The sequence below is a fragment of the Piliocolobus tephrosceles genome, chromosome 6 (genome assembly GCF_002776525.5).
Source record: "Piliocolobus tephrosceles isolate RC106 chromosome 6, ASM277652v3, whole genome shotgun sequence".
Lineage (NCBI taxonomy): Eukaryota > Metazoa > Chordata > Mammalia > Primates > Cercopithecidae > Piliocolobus > Piliocolobus tephrosceles.
Genome location: NC_045439.1, coordinates 58,050,895 through 58,071,478, shown reverse-complemented (window position 1 = coordinate 58,071,478; position 20,584 = coordinate 58,050,895). Strand labels below are relative to the sequence as shown.

Here is a 20,584-nt window from a genome sequence, read left to right as displayed (position 1 = left end):
TCTTTATCCTCTTGCTACCTCACAGAAATGGCCTTGACACATCCCAAGGCACAGACCACAGCATGCAGTTCTCCAATACATAAGAGATGGAGAACAACTCCAAGTGAGTTATTCAGTATCTCTTATATAACTCATTCCATTCTGAAAAGCAGACTTCAGCCACTTCCATTCTGAAAAGCAAAACAGACTTTGCTATGTTGCAAATCAAATTGCAACATAGCTGTAACAGAAGTAAGGTCTGTAGCCCAAGGAAATACCACAGTCAATTTGTACTGAAATCCTTTATTGGCTAGAATCTAGCTTCTCTTAGATATAGGCTAATGTCTTTCATGTCCTATGGCCTCTGAACATTTGCCACTATCTTGATGGATCTGTTCCATGGGTAAACAAAAATTTCTGACATTTACAATTGTCAATCCAAAAATTTTCATCAAGGCCCTCAAAAGCTTTTTGAAACTCCCAAAGTGTACCTTTAAAAAACACTGCACTACTTATAATCTCAGATTTCTCTACACTTGCCTTAGAGCAAATTATTTCTCCTCATCACCCTCTCCCCTACCCTTTCCACAGGCAAAAGTCAAAAAGCTAGTTCATATTAAATTTTAAGATCTGTAAGAAAAAAAACTCAGCAAGTTGCTGTTGGTTGAACCACAACAACATAAAAATCTTCCTCCATAAGTGAAGACACAGGGAAAGAAAGAAAACTTGAGTCCAGAAAATAGTGCTCTCTTCACTCAACCAAGATTTCCGTTAAAAGTCCATTCTTTATAAGCAGTACATACCCATGGTTCTCATCTGATGCCGGAGAAGCACAAGCTATTTTAGATTTCTGTCCTGAACTTTTTCTTTAAAAATGATACCTGCTGACCAGAGAGAAGAATAAGCTATTACTGAATAAATATTATTTTATGAACTTTAGGGCCTCAGGGGGACCATGATTTTACCAATGACCTAGCTTTTTAAACAGGATGGATGAGTGCACAGGCATATTAGAGATGCGATCCTATGGCCATTACCTGTCTGTGCATCTCCCTCTGAGACACCAGGTGGCAAAATAAACTGCTCCCCTGTAAGATAAAGCCTTAAATGATGAAAATTCATTTCAAGTGTCCCAGTAAACTATATCTTGTTTTCTCCCACCCCTGAAGACCAATAGCCTCCTCTTTCTTTTGCCTTTCTTTCTGAGTTATTTTCTCTATACCTCTGCCTCTCATTCTGTCTCCATCTGTGAGGAAAAAGGGCTGAGGGAATGAGGAAGAATTCTGTCTTTTGACTTCTATCTCCTTCCTCTAGTCTCTCTCCCTGTTTCTACCTCTCAGCATCTCTTCCCCAAGTCTCTCTCTCTCTTTGCCCCTCTGCTTCTCTCCCTGTCTCACTTTGGTATATTTCAATTTGGGTTTTCTTGTTTTGCAGGAAACAGTACTGATTTTACACTCCTGGAAATGAGGGTATGCAGCTGAGCAAGAACTTCTCTGGGAGTGAATCACTATTGTTCCCAGAGGTTTTATTTGTCTTCTTTACAAGTCTCCCTGCTGCCCACAAAAGTGCCAAGCTCTTGATAAATGGGACGGCGAGGTGTCACATTTTTTGCCTCTAAATGCAGAGTAAACCTTCACAGCTTCGTTCCACTGCACTGAAAAATGAAACTATAACTACATGCTGGAAGGTCCTTACAGAATTCCTCTCTAGGCATAGCCCCTGAGTGGCTTCTACATGGCTAAACAAGTGCTTCCGTGGAAGAATATTTATCCTTATAAAATAATTTCCCATAAGAAAACTTTGGTTCCACAACTGTCTTTTCCAGGAATCCTACTAACACCATGAACTTTAAAACCCACACCTGTCACATGAAGCAGATCAAAAGAAAAACAAGCCCTTCCCATTGAGGACCCAGCCCTATGTAACTTCCTATTCCCCACAGCTAGCAAGTATAGGCAATAAATGCGTATTGGTAATGATGAGACCTATGTTTTATGACCTAAAGTCCTGCTAAAACTAGAGTCCTGACCCATACTTTCTCTTTCCAGAATTTTATTAGTTCTAAAAATAATAGAAGTTTTCTTACAAGTTTCAATAAGCCATGACTATCAATAATAAGAGCCTCACTCCACAACTGTATTAATTCACACTTGTAGCTCCTGTTGCTCTATGCCAGATACTGAAAAACTACAGCCTATGGGCCATATCCAGCCCACTATTTGTTTTTGTGTAAGCTTTATTGGGACACAGTCACGCTCATTTGCTTACATAGTGTTGAAGGCTGCTTCACACTACAATGGCAGAGTTGAGTAGTTGCCACAGAGATGGACCCTTTGCAGAAAAAATAGATATACCTGCTCTAAGCAACAGAAACACCTAATGATTATGCCAATAATTGCCATCACTCATTCAGTATTCCATGAGAAAGTGACACATACTTTTCCTAGATTATTGATTGCCATAACCTTATGAGTAAGTGCTGGGATTACAGGTGTGAGCCACCATGCCTGGCCTGAGTTAGGCACTTTTATTAACACTATGATAGACTGAATGTTTGTGTTCCCTCTATAACTCATGTTGAAATTTGAATCCCCAATATTATGGTATTAGGAGGTGGGGTCTTTGGGAGGTAATTAGTCCATGAAGGAGGAGCCTTCGTGAATGGGATTAGTGCCCTAATAAAAGAGACCCTAGATAGATCCCTGACCCCTTCTGCTGTGAGAAGACACAGTAAGAAAACAGCTGTCTATAAGCCAGGAAGCATGCCCATGCCAAACACTGAACTTCCTGGTGCCTTGATCTTGGACTTCCTAGCCTCCAGAACTGTGAGAAGCAAATTTCTGTTGTTTATAAGCCACCCAGCCTATGGTATTCTGTGATAGCAGCCTGAAAAAACTAAAAGAATTATTATTTTAAAAACAAAGCTAGGTATCTTGTAAGAGGAGCAAGAAGTCAAACCCAGAGAGTCTGGCTGGTAATCACTTCTCCAAACTGTCTCTAGATTTGGGGATGCTAATGCTCAGACAGGAAAGAAGTTGGATAACAGTAGGATACAGCACAAAACAAAACAGTGAATGTCTTTTTAAAAGCTGAAGAAAGTAAAACCAAATAATAAGAAAGGATTGGAGTTTATCAATAGAAGAGCTGGGACAACAGGTTGTAAAATTTCACCCAAGTCAAACTTTTTTAGATGAAATTCAGGAGAGAGCAACTAGCTAGATACTGAATAAATGTTTGTTGAGTGGATGGTAGGATAGATGGATAAGCACTAGGGTATCTCACAGAATCAAGTGAAAGACCAAGAAGTGGCAAGAATTGGGACTAAGGTAAATCAGACTTCAACAGGAGAATTTAGAGGTCCTCTTTATAAATGACTATCATTAGCATGACTCGGCCTCAGAAACATTCAGTTTCTGGGTATTCCCATTCCAGATTTCAAAATCCAAGGAGACAAAATCTTATTGTGTCACCTTAGCCTAGGTAAATACCCCTAGAGCAGTGGTTCTAAGCCCTAGCTGCACACTTGAATCCCCTGGGGCATTTTTAAAGAATGCGACCTCCTGAGCCTCACCTAAGCTTAACTGAAACTGAATCTCTGGGGATAAAGGCATGGGTGAACTTGGGACTCTATTCTGTGATTGAGGCAGGCAACCATCTCATAAAGCCAACTGGAAACAAAGAAGAAACACAGAGCTAGAGCCCTCATGGAGCCTTTTCAAGTACAGGAGCTAATAAAATCATTCTTCTCTATGCTAACTTGTATTGGGTCTTTTCTTACTTGCAAAATGTAGCATCTTAACCAATAAAAGCCTAATCTCCAAATGCCACGAAATCAGACCTAGCAAGTTAATCAACATATTCCAAGTGTCTGCTCTATACTCAGACCTGTCCTGAGTGCTATAGGGGACACTAAAATTTATTAGACTCCCTGTGTCCTCAATAACTCATAACTCTAACCTATGGAATCTAGAAGAAATAGAGCATGAGAGATTTGAACTGAGTTAGTATGCTAATAATATATATTTTTTTTTTTTTTGGTCTGGCTTCTTTTCTTAGAAGAAATGGATTTTCTAACAGTTTAGAATCTATGTTTTGGGAGGAATTTTAAAGAATGGTTATCTTGGGCATTGGCTTATGTTTTGGCCTCCAATATGGGAAGAGAACTAGTAATGTTTCTAGAACCATTTGCAGGACTGACTGAAAGGGCAATCAACAGAACTCATGAGATTCTCTACAGCTGCAAAGTCATGATTTCTGAAGCAAATCAAACTTTCTATGCAAAATCTTATCTCCTCAAGGAAAGCAGTGCAACCTGTAGTCAGGGGAATGGAAGGGAGGGAGGAAGGAGGAACAAAGCACTGATTTCAAAAGAAAGCTGCTTGCCAGACTCATCCAAATCTCCAGTGGCCACTTGCTTCTGATTGAACCACCTGATTTTTGTGAAGAGCAATAAATCTTCTCCTCAGTGGTTCAGCTGTTAGTACCGTGGAGAGTGCTTCCAAGATGCAAAAAGAAAGAAATTTAAATAATTAAGAGAATAAGAAACTACAGGCTCTTCTCTGTCTTCTCTAGGGATTTAGGTTATTAGAAGGCTTTCAACCTCCTTGGCTGAAGGAGCCTCATGGTACACACTAAAACTGCAACCATTTAGGGCTAAACTCAACGCTGTTCAGGCCTTATACAACCTCCCTAATACAATCCATCATAGTTTATGGAACAGTTGAATAGTGGGCCATACCAGGGTTTATCACTGTGAGGATATTTGAAGAGTCTGCTCCAACATGTTAAATGAGCCTGAACAAAACAAAACAAAGGGCAAATTCTCATAAAATGTAAAAACAGGCAAACGGGTCATGATGGTCATGGTGGTAATAAGTTGAAATTAAAATGTAATGCTGAATCATTTTCCTTTGGAATTCAGAAGTGATTTTCTTTTTAACTTTTATATCTCAAAATATTTCAGAAACTAGCTATGGATATCACTTGTTAGTAGTGTATTGTAGAATATTTGCTTTGGTTGCAAAACAAATTCTTTTGGTCTCAAAGAACACAAGTACACAAATCCAAACAAGAAACACAAAGTTATTGAAGAATAGCATCTTTTTGAAATACAGTTCTCCTAAAGCAAGAATATTAGTGCTGTTAGTGGGATATTCATATCAGAAAGACAGACCACTGGTCAACTCCCTACCATTCCAAACGAGAAGACCCTGTAAAAACATCATCAGCAACCTATTCAGCAAAGTGGAGAGCCATTTCTTTCAAAAACTCTTTTTGTGTTTATAGCTGTACGGGCCATGCCTTAACACATTTCTTGTATAACTAGCAAGAGGATTTCTGCTGCTTGGAAACCAGAGATTACAATTAATATATTGGTTGATAACCACAACAGCCTCTCAGGTGTCATCGTTGAGAATTATTATTTTCAGCAGTTCATGGCTCATTTCTTTAAAATTAAAATTAGTGTTGTGGCACCCAAGGATAATTTTCCAGCTGTCTCTATGGAGAATAATATAAGCTTGGTGAGTTTAATGAATGGTAGTTTACTGCCATTCAGTGTCAATGAAGTGAGTGAGTTTGGATTTAACAGGAACTGGAATAACAGTCTTACCACTGTGTCTTCATTAATATGGAATCCTGATATAGCCATGATAGCTGATAAATTATGCCCAGCATCTCAATTACCTTATCAAAGAAAATTATTCCTAATGACCAAGGAGGGGATAAGGAAATGCAAAGAGAAATAGGGGCCAAATTAGTTGGGATGAAATTAAACCTTGTGCAGATTAGCAGATCAGATCTGAGCTAGTTAGTACGAAGATGAGAAGGTGGTATGAAAAACAAGAATAAATAGGAACTAGAACATGAAGGTCATGAAAGGCGACCAAGAAAGGTGTCAATCCCTGAACTTCTCCAAACAAGCAACCAAGATCTCATACCACCATTTATGTCGGGTTTGCAAACACACACGAGGAAGTGTGCACATCATCAGAGTGCTGGAACTGCTTCAGGACTTTGGGAAGAGGCTACAGGTGAGGCTCCTGGTGCTATGCCCTAGACATCTTGTTCTTAAATTCTTCCCAGCCTTCCCCCTAACTCTGTAATGCAGAGGGACTAACTCTTGCAAGCTCATTCCCATGTTCCCTCCTCAGCTGGCTTCCAGTTGGATTTGGCCAGCAGGAGCACTAATGAGACTGGAGGGAGGAAAGGAGAAGCCAGAGTATTTCCGCCACTGTCTTGGGTAGAATCTCCAGCAGAAGCTATGCCTTCTCTACTCCAGCTCCCACTGAACAGACAACTATGGATGACCCCAACCCATAGGCTCCAGTAACACCTCCTTCTTTCTTTGTCCCTGCAGACAGGGATAGTATAGCAACCTCTCACTGTTTCTAATCTCCAGAGTACCTACTGTCCTCTACGTGACTACCCAGCTCTTCCCATCATAAATAGTTCCTTGCATTAAATTCATGTTGTCTTAGAGTAATTTCTGTTTTCCTGGTTGGACTTTGAGTGATACAGGAAATAAGAGACAGAGAGGCCACAACTGAAAGGCCTCAGGAGTCTGTATGACAGGCCCATTCACTCTCATACTGAATTCAGGAGTGGGGGATAATTCATTATGAGAAAGTGCCTGCAGAGCCAGCTGCCCAGGTTTACATAAATTCATTGCATGATATTCCTTCAAGTAGCCTAGAAATTGAGGGAAACAAGAAGCAATACCCTTCCCAGGCAGGCCCTTAGGAAAGAAAAAGCTATAAAATCAAGGCACTTATTCTTTGCCTCCCCTCTGGAGGAGACTTGAGAAAACAATGGAGAGTTATCAGATGGACAGAAAGATAAGTGGACAGCAGAACCTCTCCTCCCCATTCAAAGATGCATCACCAGGGTTTTCACACAATCTGAGAAAGATGAACCCAGGGCAGCACAGTCAAAAAAGAAAGCAGAGATTTCCACCAACAGTGTGTACCTTTTAGCCAAGCAGCAAAACCCTAATCAAAAGAAAATACTAACTAAAGTTAACACTCCCTCTGTCTCCAAAGTCAAACAGGTGGGCAAGTCTGGGCTGGGAGTGGCTCAAGAGCAAAGACCATGTCCTACCAGCCTTGCAAGCATTCAGGAAATGTTAGTGAAGGAAGCCCCTCTATTTTCTTTCCAGATGAGCCCCATGAATCATCAGAGGACTGAAATAATTCCATCTTTCCCACAGAAGAACTGAGGCAATGTAATGGGATCCAGATTGCACAACCCACTGGTGGTTGAAGAGAGACAAATAATAAGATTTATATATAAGCAAAGTCCCTGACATTAAGAATGAGTCCACTGGCATGCTGCTGCCTCTCAGGGATCATTACCATATTGCTTTCCATAATCTCCTTAAAGTGAAATTAAAAGTCACCACTGCTCTTCATCTCCCTGCCTGTTTACTCAGTGGAATGAAATCATTCTTCCTTATGCTGCAAATGAGCTGCCTACTTCAAAAATCCCTTAGACACTCCTGGCATTTTCTTGAAGAAAGGCCTCCTCCATCCACCCTTAATTAAACCAAGGTGACAGAAAAGGCTCCCCCATGGTCCCCTTCAGCATGTGCAGCAGGATCAGGTGCTTCACTCCCCTCACTTTTATTTCCTATGTTAGGCTCCCAGCACACAGGCCGGCTGCGAGCCAGTTTGGCCATGCAGAAAATGCTCATGCTACACATTCGGGGAGCCTTTTCCCTGACTGTTTCAAAGAACATCGTCAGCATTCTATGCCTCTGGGGGCCAGGGTGAGGGAGCTATGTTTGAGTTCTGGCGAGAGGAGTGAGAGTAAGGGAGCCCTCCCCTCTGCAAGCACTTGCCCATCCCCATGGAAAGCTTCCCCCGGGAGCCTCCAAGGCTTGGATCCCTGCCGTTTCTGCACACATCAGCCCCTGCAAGCATCTGATCAGATGAACCGTGAACCTGACCTCCAGGCTCAGTGCAAAGAATTTCCAGCAGCAAATGCATTAGTGCCGCCTTAGGCTTGAATAATTTTCTATCTCAGAAAACTTAAGAATATTTGAAGAAGAAGCAATACCTTCTGAAATTAAGCCATTTAAAGGGGAGGTAGTAAAGTGCCAGACTGACTTTGTTCATAGGCAGTCAAGGTAGCTAGTGTATGTGATCTAAGAATTCTAGGAGCAGTCCCAATCAGCTCCCACCCTCCTCCAAGAGGCAATTACAGAATACAGGCCAAGAATCACTTAGAGCCAGGAGACTTGAAGTTGATTCTGAGATCCACCACATACTGAGGGACTAGAACAAATTACTTCTCTGTATTTTACTTTCTCATCTGTAAAATGGAAGTAGTGATTATAAAAGTACCACTTCAAGGCTATTATGAGAATTGAACAGGTTAGCCTATATAAGGAGCTTATGGCCTAAGGAAAGCTTACTATATTTAGTAATCTGTTTCTTAAATATCCAAATACTGATGTCCTGGTGACTGCAATTTTCAAGGATGAGAATTGTGTTACTGTTGTTCATTTGTTTGTTCTTAAGGCATCAATTCCTCTTCTACTGCTAGTACCCCTGGGAGGAGCCACATGTTGTGCATACTTTTCCCCATAGAAATAAGTTGGTAAGGAGTTTCTCCAAGTTTGGAGAATTATTAATGAGGCCTTGCCCTGTAACAGATGTCAGCACACCACACAATCTCCTGGCTCCCTTCACCACAGCACTTCTCAAACTTTATTGTGCTTTAAAAACTCACCTGGGGGAATCCTGTTATATTATATATTAGGATTTTGTAACTCCAGGATGGGGCTTGAGGCTCTGAATTTCTAATGCATCCTCAAGTTGTGCTAATGCTGATAACCCATGGACCATTCTTTAAGTATCAAGACATCTGTATACACCAAATTCTAGTGCACTTTCACTCCCCACAGCCAACACCTGTCTCTTTATCAGCAGGTTGCATGCAGGCTGCAGGAACAACCCTGCCATCACATACCCAAAGCTGGAGAGCATGAGAATTGATGCCCCTGGGAGCACCTCTTAATGCTGGATTGTACTGGGTATAAATACCTCAGCGACCTCGTGCCTGTTCTGGACAACACTGAAGTGTGATTGCTGCTATCTCAAAAGCTCTTCTGTGGGATTGAACCAAAGTTAGCTTCTGGGAGACTTTGCTTGCTTTTGTACAATTTATTGGCTTCTTTCCCTTTCCTGTCCAACTTCCCCACTATTCCCTTACCAGTTTTGTTTTGTTTTCTTTCAAGAACACTTCTTAATAAATTCCAATGAATGGGCCGTGCGCAGTGGCTCACACCTTTAATCCCAACGTTTGGGGAGGCTGAGATGGGACAATCACTTAGGTCACGAGTTCAAGACCAACCTGGCCAACATAGTGAAACCCCATCTCTACTAAAAATACAAAAAAACAATTAGCCAGGCATGGTGGCACATGCCTATAGTCCCAGCTACTCAAGAGGCTGAGGCAGAAGAATCGCTTGAACTGGGAGCAGGAGGTTGCAGTGAGAGACTGTGCCACTGCACTCCAGCCTGGGAGACAGAGGAAGACTCTACCTCAAAAAAATATATATATAATAAAATAAATTCCAATGGATGGTGTTTGTCATTCATTCATTCAAAAAATTCATTCATTCAACAAACTTTTATTATTCTCCCTGACTCCTATATGTGCCTGAATATGACACTGTGGGTATAGGAACAAGTCTCAGTCCCTACCCTAAAGAGTTCTAAGTCCACAAAGACTAGAGCCTACACAGTTAGCACTTGGAGAGAGCAGAAGCCCGTAGTGAAGTTGAAACTATCCCACCTGGGAAAACATGTACAGCTCTAAACACGGTCATGCACTAGTGGCCTTCTCCCAAACAGTATCCCAAACAGAAGTGACAAGACCAAAATTGATTAGCACATCGGTTCTCTCTCCATCCTTTCCTCTCTCAGGGAGCTTGAATGGCAAGATGCCATGACAGTGGAGAACCCACAGCTGCCTACAGCCTGGTGGATCTGGAGCCAGGCTGGCTGAGCCCACCCTGGCTGCCTGAGCCGACCTTGGCTGCCCCTCCTCATCAACGGCTTCCTCCTCTCAAGAGGTGCAGGTGCAAGCTGGTTTGCAGGGCCCCAGCTTGATGCAGGAAGCAGCAGTGGCCCGGGAAAGCAGCTGCGGGGAAAGTCACAGCTAGTCACGAGACGACACATGCCCCTCACTCCACCTTCCCTGCGTCTCTGAAAGAATGACTGAAATTCCTGAGGCTCTCTCTTTTCAGAAGCCACTAAGTGGCTCTGCCAATTGGGGAGCGCCAACAGCCAGGTGACTTCTCTCCCTGGAATACAAATGAGAAGTAACAATGGCCAAGTAGGCTGAAACCAGAATCACGATGGAAAAAAACCAGGAAAGTGCTCCAGGAACAGTCTATAGGTGGGGAGACCTGGTCTCCATGTGTGACCATCTAGTAATAAACAGGCAAGAGAAAAGGTCAGCAAAGTGACCAAAGAAAGAAAATCTCTCCAGGAGACTTCATCTCAAGAATCAGCAAGATCATGGATAAAATCATGAGCTAAAGAACAGGGCCTTTAAAACCTAGGTCAGAATTTTAACACTGAAGCATCCCAGCTGTGGGACCTCAACAGTTGTTAACCTCTCTTTGTGTCCCAGTTCCCCCACAAGTAAACTGGGGGGATCGCACCCACCTCATGGGGTTGCTGTAAGGATCTAATGGTGTCAATGTTCAATACTTAGCACAGTGCTCATAAGTGGGCTTCTACCTGTGCCTCAAAGCCTCATCCACCTCCTCCACTTCCACGGCTCCACTTCTCTTCCCGTCTTTCAAGCAAAGGTGCCTCTCCCTTTCACTTATCTGCCTTCTTTTCAACATCCACTCCTCTCCTTGGTTTTCCCCACAGCATCGCCTAAATGTGCATGTATTTGCTCTTATTTCCTCCAAGAGCCCCCAGAAGCCTACTTCTCCCATGTAAAGCCAATGTGGCTCCTGGATCACAGTCTCTGATCCTCTGAACTTCTAAGTCTCCTCAATCTCCCAGAGTAGTTTCTCAAACACCAGATAAATGTATTGTAACTAATCTGAACAAATGTGTCCCTAAATTATTTTTCATTGACAGAATGCATTTTAACCTAAACAAGACAAACCAACATCCCACTTCACTTCAACCATAGCCAAGGCTTGTGCCCAAGCAAGTGCATTTCTAGGAACACTGGAGACAGTTTCTGCGTGTAACTTGGCAGAAGGTGTAATCAGGACTGTGTGTTCTAAAAACACCCTTCCTCATTCACAGTGACACCCAAGCATGCTACTTTGCCTTAAGTAACTTGAAAACTTCTTCAACACTAAAATGGGGAGATCTTGACATAGTTTCCTAGAATTTAATGAGAAATCACTAAAAAAAGTGTATATACATGTGAGTGTGTGTGTGTGTGTGTGTGTCAAAAGATAAAACACTTCACAATTGTCCAGTAATGGTTACAAAAATAAAAGATTATTTTATTTTTCAGGACGAATTGCTTTGCTATAAACATAGTTGAGGGTTTACATATTTTAATCACAATTACATGATAAATATTTTATTTGTGTTTATCAGATAATCGGGAATAAAAGTTACAATCTCAGGAAAGACACTTAGTACTTCTAAATGCTGAACATTTGAATAATAGCGACAAGGGACTGTAATAGCAGTAAAACATACCCAAGAGGAAAATTCAGAGGCTTCAAAACATCTTTTTGGAAAAATAAATAAATAATAGAATAATAAAAAGCATCACAGCTTAAAAGATGGAGGGGGCAAAGATTTTAAAAATTAATGAACTGAGATCTTTTCTCCAGAAACATCATTTCTGTATCATTTAATCAGACTTGAGCTTTCTTAAATTGCCTTTAAAACAAGTTAATAAACAATGTGTGCTGTCCTAGAATGGCATTTTTTACAAACAAAATATACTCTGAGATTTGTCCTTCAGTAAACATAGGAGAAATACTAGTGGTTCCTGTTGGCCTTATTTGACGTCAACAGTGAAGGATAAATGGGGGCAAAACTCTTCCTCAAAGACACAGGAAAAGATCACCTGCTCTTTACTGTGCAACTGGACAGTCCACTTCTAGGCTGAGAGTCACTGGTAGGCACTAACTCCTTGTCTACAAAGTTTTCTAATAAAGAAAAAACATGTAGGGCTGGACACGGTGGCTCACGCCTATAATTCCAACACTTTGGAAGGTCAAGGCAGGCAGATCACCTAAGGCCAGGAGTTCGAGACCAGCCTGGGCAACATAATGAGACACTGCCTCCACATAAAAAATTTAAAAATCAGCCAGGCATGGTGATGCATGCCTATAGTCCCAGCTACTCAAGAGGCTGAGGCAGGAAGATTGCTTGAGCCTAGGCATTTGAGGCCATAGTGCGCAATGATCAGTCCTGTGCATAGGCACTGCATTCAGCCTGGGTGACAGAGTGAGATCCACCTCTAAAATACATATAAATAAATAAATGTGTGGGCTGAGACAGGCTGTAGCTTAATTCATAAGCACTTATCAATACATTAAGAGGAATCAGAGCCCCAGAAGCAAAGGTAGAAAAGACTGAGATGATTGTTCCTAAGGCAGAGAAGATAGAAAGGTTGTATTTGGAAAATGAGAAGGCTATTTTGGAGTACTAGGAATAGTTAAAGGGATCATCAAGAATGAAGAGGGACCAAGTGCAGTGGCTCATACCTGTAATCTCAGCACTTTGGGAGGCTGAGGTGGGTGGATCACTTGAGGTTAGGAGTTCGAGACCAGCCTGGCCAATATAGTGAAATCTCATCTGTACTAAAACTACAAAAATTAGCTGGGCCTAGTGGCACACACCTGTAATCCCGACTACTCAGGAGGCTGAGGCAGGAGAATCACTTGAACCCTGGAGGCGGAGGTTGCAGTGAGCCAAGATCACACCATTGCACTCCAGCCTGGGCAACAGAGCGAGACTCTGTCTCAATAAAAAAAGAAAAAATAAATAATGAAGAGTAAGCAAAATGAGAAGGAAAAAAATGGGATACATGTGCAGGTTTGCTACATAGGTATACGTGTGCCATGATGGCTTACTGCACCTATTGACCCATCCTTTAAGTTCCCTCCCCTCACCCCCCCACCCCCCAACAGGCCCTGGTATGTGTTGTTCCCCTCTCTATGTCCATGTGTTTTCATTGTTCAACTATCACTTATGAGTGAGAATATGTGGTGTTTGGTTTTCTGTTCCTGTGTTACTTTGCTGATGATGATGGCTTCCAGCTTCATCCATGTTCCTGCAAAGGACATAATCTCATTCCTTTTTATGGCTGCATAGTATTACATGGTGTATATGTACCACATTTTCTTTATCCATTCTGTCTCTGATGGGCATTTGGGTTGGTTCCAAGTCTTTGCTATTGTAAATAGTGCTGCAATAAACATACGTGTGCATGTGTCTTTATAGCAGAATGGTTTATATTCCTTTGGGTATATATCCAGTAATGAGATTGCTGGGTCAAATGGCATTTCTGGTTATAGATCCTTGAGGAATTGCCACACTGTCTTCCACAATGGTAGAACTAATTTACATTCCCACCAACAGTGTAAAAGTGTTCCTATTTCTCCACATCTTCTCCAGCATCTATTGTTTCTTGACTTTTTCATCATCGCCATTCTGACTGGCATGAGATGGTATCTCAATGTGGTTTTGATTTGCATTTCTCTGATGATCAATGATGCAGAGCTTTTTTTCATACATTTGTTGGCCATGTAAATGTCTTCTTTTTAGAAGTGTCTGTTCATGTCCTTTGCCTACTTTTTGATGCGGTGGTTTGCTTTTTTCGTGTAAATATGTTTAAGCTCCTTGTAAATTCTGGATATTAGACCTTTGTCAGATAGGTAAATTGCAAAAATTTTCTCCCATTCTGTAGGTTGCCTGTTCACTCTGGTGATAGTTTCTTTTGCTAGCACCGTCATCTATTTTGCAATTTTACCAAAGGTAGGAATACCTCTACCAGGTGTCTGGCTATGTCCTAACATGCCAGATGGAGATTAACTGCCAATGAAACAACTTTAAGTCAGGGATTCACGTCTCAGAGCCCACAGAGAAACAAGCCCTCTAGTTTTGAAATCCATGAGACTCTACCTTTTGCTCAGTATCAAGCTCAGTGGAAATCTTAAACTCCATGGAGTTAAACTTAAAATAACACTAAGATCAAAGTGTTTAGACATAAGCAAGCCAAAGAAAACCTCACCTACTCACCCACACTTAGATTCCCAGGTGCCATGTAAACAACTCTGTGCTGCTGATACCCAACATACTACAAGAAAGGCTCGGATTGTCAGAGTAATAAGTAATTATTCCACAGTTTGGGAAATGAAGTTTGTTTGTATTGAAACTGTTGTAGATTGTACGCTTTTCTGTTTCTTGAAGACCTGAAAACACTGAGAGACTCAGGTATGAAATTGAGAGAATAGATCCCTGTGGAGTTTGTTGCAACTGTAGGTCTAGTTAAATGTTGGCTGGAAATATGCACAAAATACACTACCCACCCCCACAAAGAAAAAAGATTTCCCAAAGGAATAGAGTGATGTGAAAGCTCACGGTCTATTTGTTGGAGAGTTTCCCTCAGATACAGAGCCCCTGATTGAAATTTCATTGCCCAGCAATTTCAGATTCTTCTATATTAAGCAGGCACCAAACCATTCCAACCAAGAGCTAAGATACGTGAAATGTTCTAACAATTTTAAATTGCTCTTCTCCACTCATGAAATGACTTCCCTATCAACCTCCCATTCCAGAGTATATTAAGATGGCAGGAATTTTGTGAATATTAAATCATTGCGAATCATGCATGGTAATTTAAAACTATTGCAGACTAATGTTTGGTTGAGAACAGTATTCTAATTGGAAAAATGATGAAAAGTTAGTCTAGTTCAATGCTCCAGGACATATTGAAAGAAACTGTGGCTAAAAAGCATTACTCAATTATACAATAATTCTTGCCTCCGTGTCTACCTCCTTGTTGACAGAGGAGGACCCACCCTTAACCCTCTTCATGGGGCATTAGGCAATCTGGAGGGGAATCTACTGGGAGTGAACTCTGCTGAAAGAGAACATCCTGGAGGCAAGGATGGACCACCCAGGTGGCTGAAGAATGGTAAGCAAAGGAAAGACTGAAAGGCAAGAGATAAAAAGACCAATCTTGGGAATCAATTGTAACCACAGGAGGGGAGATAGAAGCAAGAAGCTAACTAGGAATACACATAACTCAACAAAAGCCAACAGGAATGAGAGCCAATCAATATGTCAAGTTGGAGATGGGTCAGAGAAAATGATTTAAAACTAAGCTCAGGAACCATACAAGTGCTACCTTCACATGGTCCATGTAGGGGGTAAGGAGGTGAGTTGGGCGGCTCACAGTACCAGTGCAAGTTGGGTAATAACCCCCAGTGGCTTAGACCAAGGGATGCAACCCAGGATTCACCCAGGATTGCACTCTCAAACTGTGTTTGTGTGCCCCTAATATGTCAAAGTTTATGCAAAATTCCAAGATAAACATGGCATGTAAAGTGTCAATTGTCCTAGGCACATAACTTAAACACTATTCTCATTTTAAAACAATCCAGGATATACTATGCAGCAGAATCCAAAATTTGCACTAATTTCTAATAAAATAAGTGGCTCGTAAAACTGGTATTATCAGAAGACAGATATGTATTGGGCTCTGTCTTGAAGTTTCCTGGGAGCACTAATTCTATTTTACCAAAAAGGGAAGTTTACTCTAAGACTGGCCAAATGTGTGAATATAGTTGAACCCACTGAGGTCACCTTTTCTCAAACAAACAAGACTTTAGTAAACAACCCCTAATCTCCCATGATCTATTTTCTGCCTTAGACAGATGCACATGCCTCTTTTATTTGGATATTAATTGAAAACCAAAGTTTGGAAAGCAAGTTCTGAAGCCCACAGAGCCTGGAGCTCATCATGCTCTCTGAGAGACTGTGTTTGCAAGGATGCCCCCTCCACCCCATCAAGAGTCTCCAGCTTTAATGGTCTATAGAAGTTGAATAGAATTGCCTAAGGGAAAATTCTATTCTTTTGCAACACAACACACAGCTCCTCATTCATTTGAGATTTACAATGTGTAATTATATAAATATCTACAGCTAACACCGTGTGGAACTGCCAATTGTCACTTTGTGGATTTTGCGTAACCTGTGATGGTTATAGAGTTAAATCATTCTTGGCATAAAAAGGGTTAAATTCATGAACTAGTCACATGATGTTTACTAAGTTGTCTCTAGCAAATGCTATGTAAGAAAATAACATGAAAATTAATTTCCCCAGCTAGAAATTCAGATAAAAAGGGAGGTCTTCCACAAGAAGGAAGGGGAGGCGGGATTAACAAGGATGCTTCAGATTAATCCCTAAGAAAATGCCATCTCTTTCTAATCTCTAAACTGATGGGGGTTGGGTGGAGAGAAGAGACAGAAGGACAAACCAGAGCTGTGCCAGAAGAAAGCCAGTTTCTATTCTTGTTCTGCAAATCAGTGAGAGCAAACACCTTAAAAGTCACACACCAAGAAACAAAAAGTGACCAGTTATATTTACCCAACCCGGGACCCTAAGGAAGCTAAGTTCTATGCGCCCAGTTTGAAAAAATATGAGATTTCCAAAGCTGATCCCAGGTTTCATGATGTGTGGAGGAGGCATATGAAGAGGAATTTGAGTTCAGACATTGCCTAGAGGAAAATATAGGCACTTTATAATAACCCAAAAGGAGCATATGAGCTAAATCTGAGCAAAGTAAGTCTGAAGAACTATATCCTGCCTCAGAGATTCAAAACAGCTAGAAGGAAACCTCAGAGTAGATTAGTTTCCAGGGTCACTTTCCTGGTGAACCCATTTTCCTTATTAGACCCGCCCTTGAAGAACTCAACAGGGAAAGCGCTGTGAGCTGTCCTCCACTGTGGTGCTGAAATATGAAGGCTGCTCACCAAGACACCAATATACCATTGAAGGCGATGGGAAACAATGAGGAGTAGTTGTTATTAGAGTCCACAGAGGTTTCCAAAAGGAGCTGTGATCACAGAGTGCCGCCCCCACTCGCCTCTGAGCTGCTGTCGCTGAGAACAAGTGCCAATAAATCAGCAGGCAGTCCCCTCAGCTGGGAGCTCCCACAGGCTGGATTGTCCCTGGAAGCAGTAGTTTCAGGCTAAGCAGAAAAGGAGAGGACATTTATTCCTGATGAATTTTTTCATCTCTCCCTGCCACAGCAATACAATGACATTCTTGTAACATCCAAAAGGAAAAGATCTTCTGATATGTTTATTGAGGGTCTTCTGATAAATTCACTAAAGGAAAAAGACAATTTTACATTAAATAATTCCACTGATATTAGAGACCTCAAAACTTTGGGTAGGTTCTACCATATCTTGAGTATATTAACTCAAGCTCCTGACTCCCTAGGGCCCAGAAAGTGACACTGGAAAAGAACATTATACATAACAAGACATGATAAATGGGCCATTACTTTCCTAACTGCTCCAAACCTCGTCTGTAAACAATGGGTAATAGTAAGTTGTGGTGATTAAATTAATTTATTTTTAAAATATTGGACAAAAGTCCCTATCATATTGACTGGACAATAGTAGATGCTTATTAAAGATGCTTATTAATAGAGAACAGTGTATGAAGAAACCAATGGTTTCTTCATATACATCTTTATTATAACACTTATTACAATATTTTTCAATTATAATGATCCAATTTGTATGTCTCCTCTATGAAAACAAAATTCATATTTATTCAAATTCCTTTGCCCTGCTCCTAACATTGTTTATTGCATCTTTAGCATCTTTTGAATTAAGTTTACTTGCATTTCCTACTATTAGACTTGAAGCATGATGAAAGGACAGCAGCCACACAATTATCTGGGCAGTCTCCAGTCTTCCTGCCTCATACTGAGACATTTCAGTAAGCTATAACAACAGCTACCCTTCACCATTCTCTCATTTCTTTAGACATCTCTTTGGCATTAGCAGACTGTCTAACACGTCTGGTCCACTGCAGCCTCATATTGCATTACTACTGTCCACTTGGATGCCTCAAAGCTAATCATAGAAAAATACTCCATTCTTTAGATGTGCTTTCTGTATTGCCCATAAGCCAAACAGCAGCAAAGGGAAGAAATAGAACAGAACAAGTGAGAAAGGAATGTATTTTTTTCTGCTTTCACACTTGTGAGCACAGCTGCTGGACACTTCAGCTATAATTATTTTTTATTTCTGTACAAAACTGAAGTTTCACTGAAGGAACAATGTAATAACTTTCCTAGATTTCCGTTTGTAGGATTTGAAGTTTTTTTAATGTTTACTAATAAATTAGTTTTAAAAAAAACTATACTCCAAAGTAAACCAGAGATGATGTTTCCTAAAGACATCACTAGCCTTTACAAAAACTTAAGCCCTGTTAAGTTCTGGAATTGCTCATTATTTCACAGAAGTCGATTTTACAGTTCTGTGTATTGCCTCTAAAGTGACCATCTCTAGACACATCTTCCTTTTAATTATGTTACCTATGTATAATTCCAGATTGGTAGACAGGCCTATAGAGATGGTACTAAATGAATTACCCAGACTAGAATGAACCCTCTTGCTATGCTCATATTTATTATCATATACACTTGCAGCTTCTAAGCCCCACACATAAAATTGTTAACATGTAGGAGGTGTATAGCAACACAGACCATACAAGAGCTAGTCATTAGTATGCATGACTAGAATTGAGAATAAAAACATGCACTATTTGATCTTGGACCTAGACATAGCTTCATAGTAAAAGGTAGGTATTTTTGGATCTTTGATGCAGATAATCAAAGGGAGGGGAAAAAAATCCTATGGTGTTTGATCAGGTCTCAAAAGGAAATTAACCATGGCTGTTCCATTAAACAACTTGGGGAAAAAACTATTTTAGAGAAATATATAGCCTATATTTGATGCTAATTTCAGATGCTGCTGTAAGTATCTGTGTTGTTATGACTAAGCCATTGAAGAAAAGAAAGGTGAACAAGAAATGAGTCCCTACCATGGTAAAAACTGAACAAACATTGAGAAAGAGCTCCACCTACTGGAATGTTTTTCTACAACTGAAGAACTATAAAGTTACCCTCAAACTTTTCTAAAATAAAATTAAGGTCATAGGTCAAATAACAGGTAACATTCTTTGAAGCAGCTTAACCCTCTGATTTCAGGTTGCACTGAAAGGCAGAGCATTTTTCAAGAAAGTCAAAGGAAATTTTTGTAATTAATTGACTTATTTCATCTACTGGTTCATAGATTGTATTATGGCAACCAGATCAATATTATATAGAAAAAAGAAGGGATTTTTAAATTTTATTTCTATGTGGCCAAATAGAGCTAATAGCAGTAGTGCCTAGTATTTGTATAAGTCTTTAGTTCATAAAGCATTTATATATATATATATATATCATTTAATAATATCTAGCAACTACATAGTTTCCACAATTAATATTCAGCAAATCACACCAGTATTACACACTTAAAGCATTCATCCTGATTAGTGAGTGCCTATTCAGTGCCAGCTGTTAGATATTTTTAATATTGCCCTTGACTTTATTACATCCTGATTCACATAAAACTGAATAGAAAAGGGAATATTTGAGTAATTTTCAACCAACAAATAAGCATTTTCTTTAATCTATCCTCCCAATACCAACCCCTCACACATGGCCCCTAAATCAATGTTTGCACTAGGGAGCGGAGGAAGGATTCTGCCCTCCAGTTCTAACCATGCTTCCCCTCAGTCAAATGGAAATATCCTTCACAGGATTTACATACACACACATTTACTTTCCCTAACTCTGAGGAAATCTCAACTCTTTCATTCAATTGCCTACTGAACACTACTGTGTGCCAGTTACGTTCCAGAAATACAAAGAAGATAAGGAAGACAGTAAAACTGGAGCCCTGTCCCAGTACCACATGCAAAGCCTGACGTGGACTCTAATAAGACCCATTACCTAAATGCAAAAGTCAAAGCTGTAAAGCTAGTAGAAAAAACTGTAGAATGTCTGTGTGACCTAAGGATGAGAACTACTTCTTAAACAAAATGCAAACGCGCAAACAAAAACGCAAAACATTGACTAACGAGGTTTCATAAAAACTGAGCTCTTCAGTTCCACAAAGGATATTATGGACAAAATTAACAAAGCCCTGACAGAGTAGGAGAAGATATTTATCATGCTTTACCCATTTTATTTATTTTTTTAAAGTGAAAGCAAGTTTATTAAGAAAGCGAAGGAATAAAAGAATGGCTACTCCATAGGCGAAGCGGCCCTGAGGGCTGCTAGTTGCCCATTTTTATGGTTATTTCTTGATTATATGCCAAATAAGGGGTGTATTATTCTTAAGTTTTCCAGGAAAGGGGTGGGCAATTCCCAGAGCTAAGGGTTTCTTCCCCTTTTTAGACCATATAGGGTAACTTCCTGATGTTGCCTTCGCATTTGTAAACTGTCATGGCGCTGGTGGGAGTGTAGCAGTCAGGACCACCAAAGGTCACTCTCATTGTCATCTTGGTTTGGGAGAGTTTTAGCTGGGTT

General features: G+C 40.6%; 1 pseudogene; it reads left to right on the top strand.

Moving 5' to 3' along the window:
- The first annotated feature begins 5,926 nt into the window (after positions 1-5,926).
- The window catches only part of LOC111549488, an 89,023-nt pseudogene continuing 74,365 nt past the window's right edge, over positions 5,927-20,584 (top strand).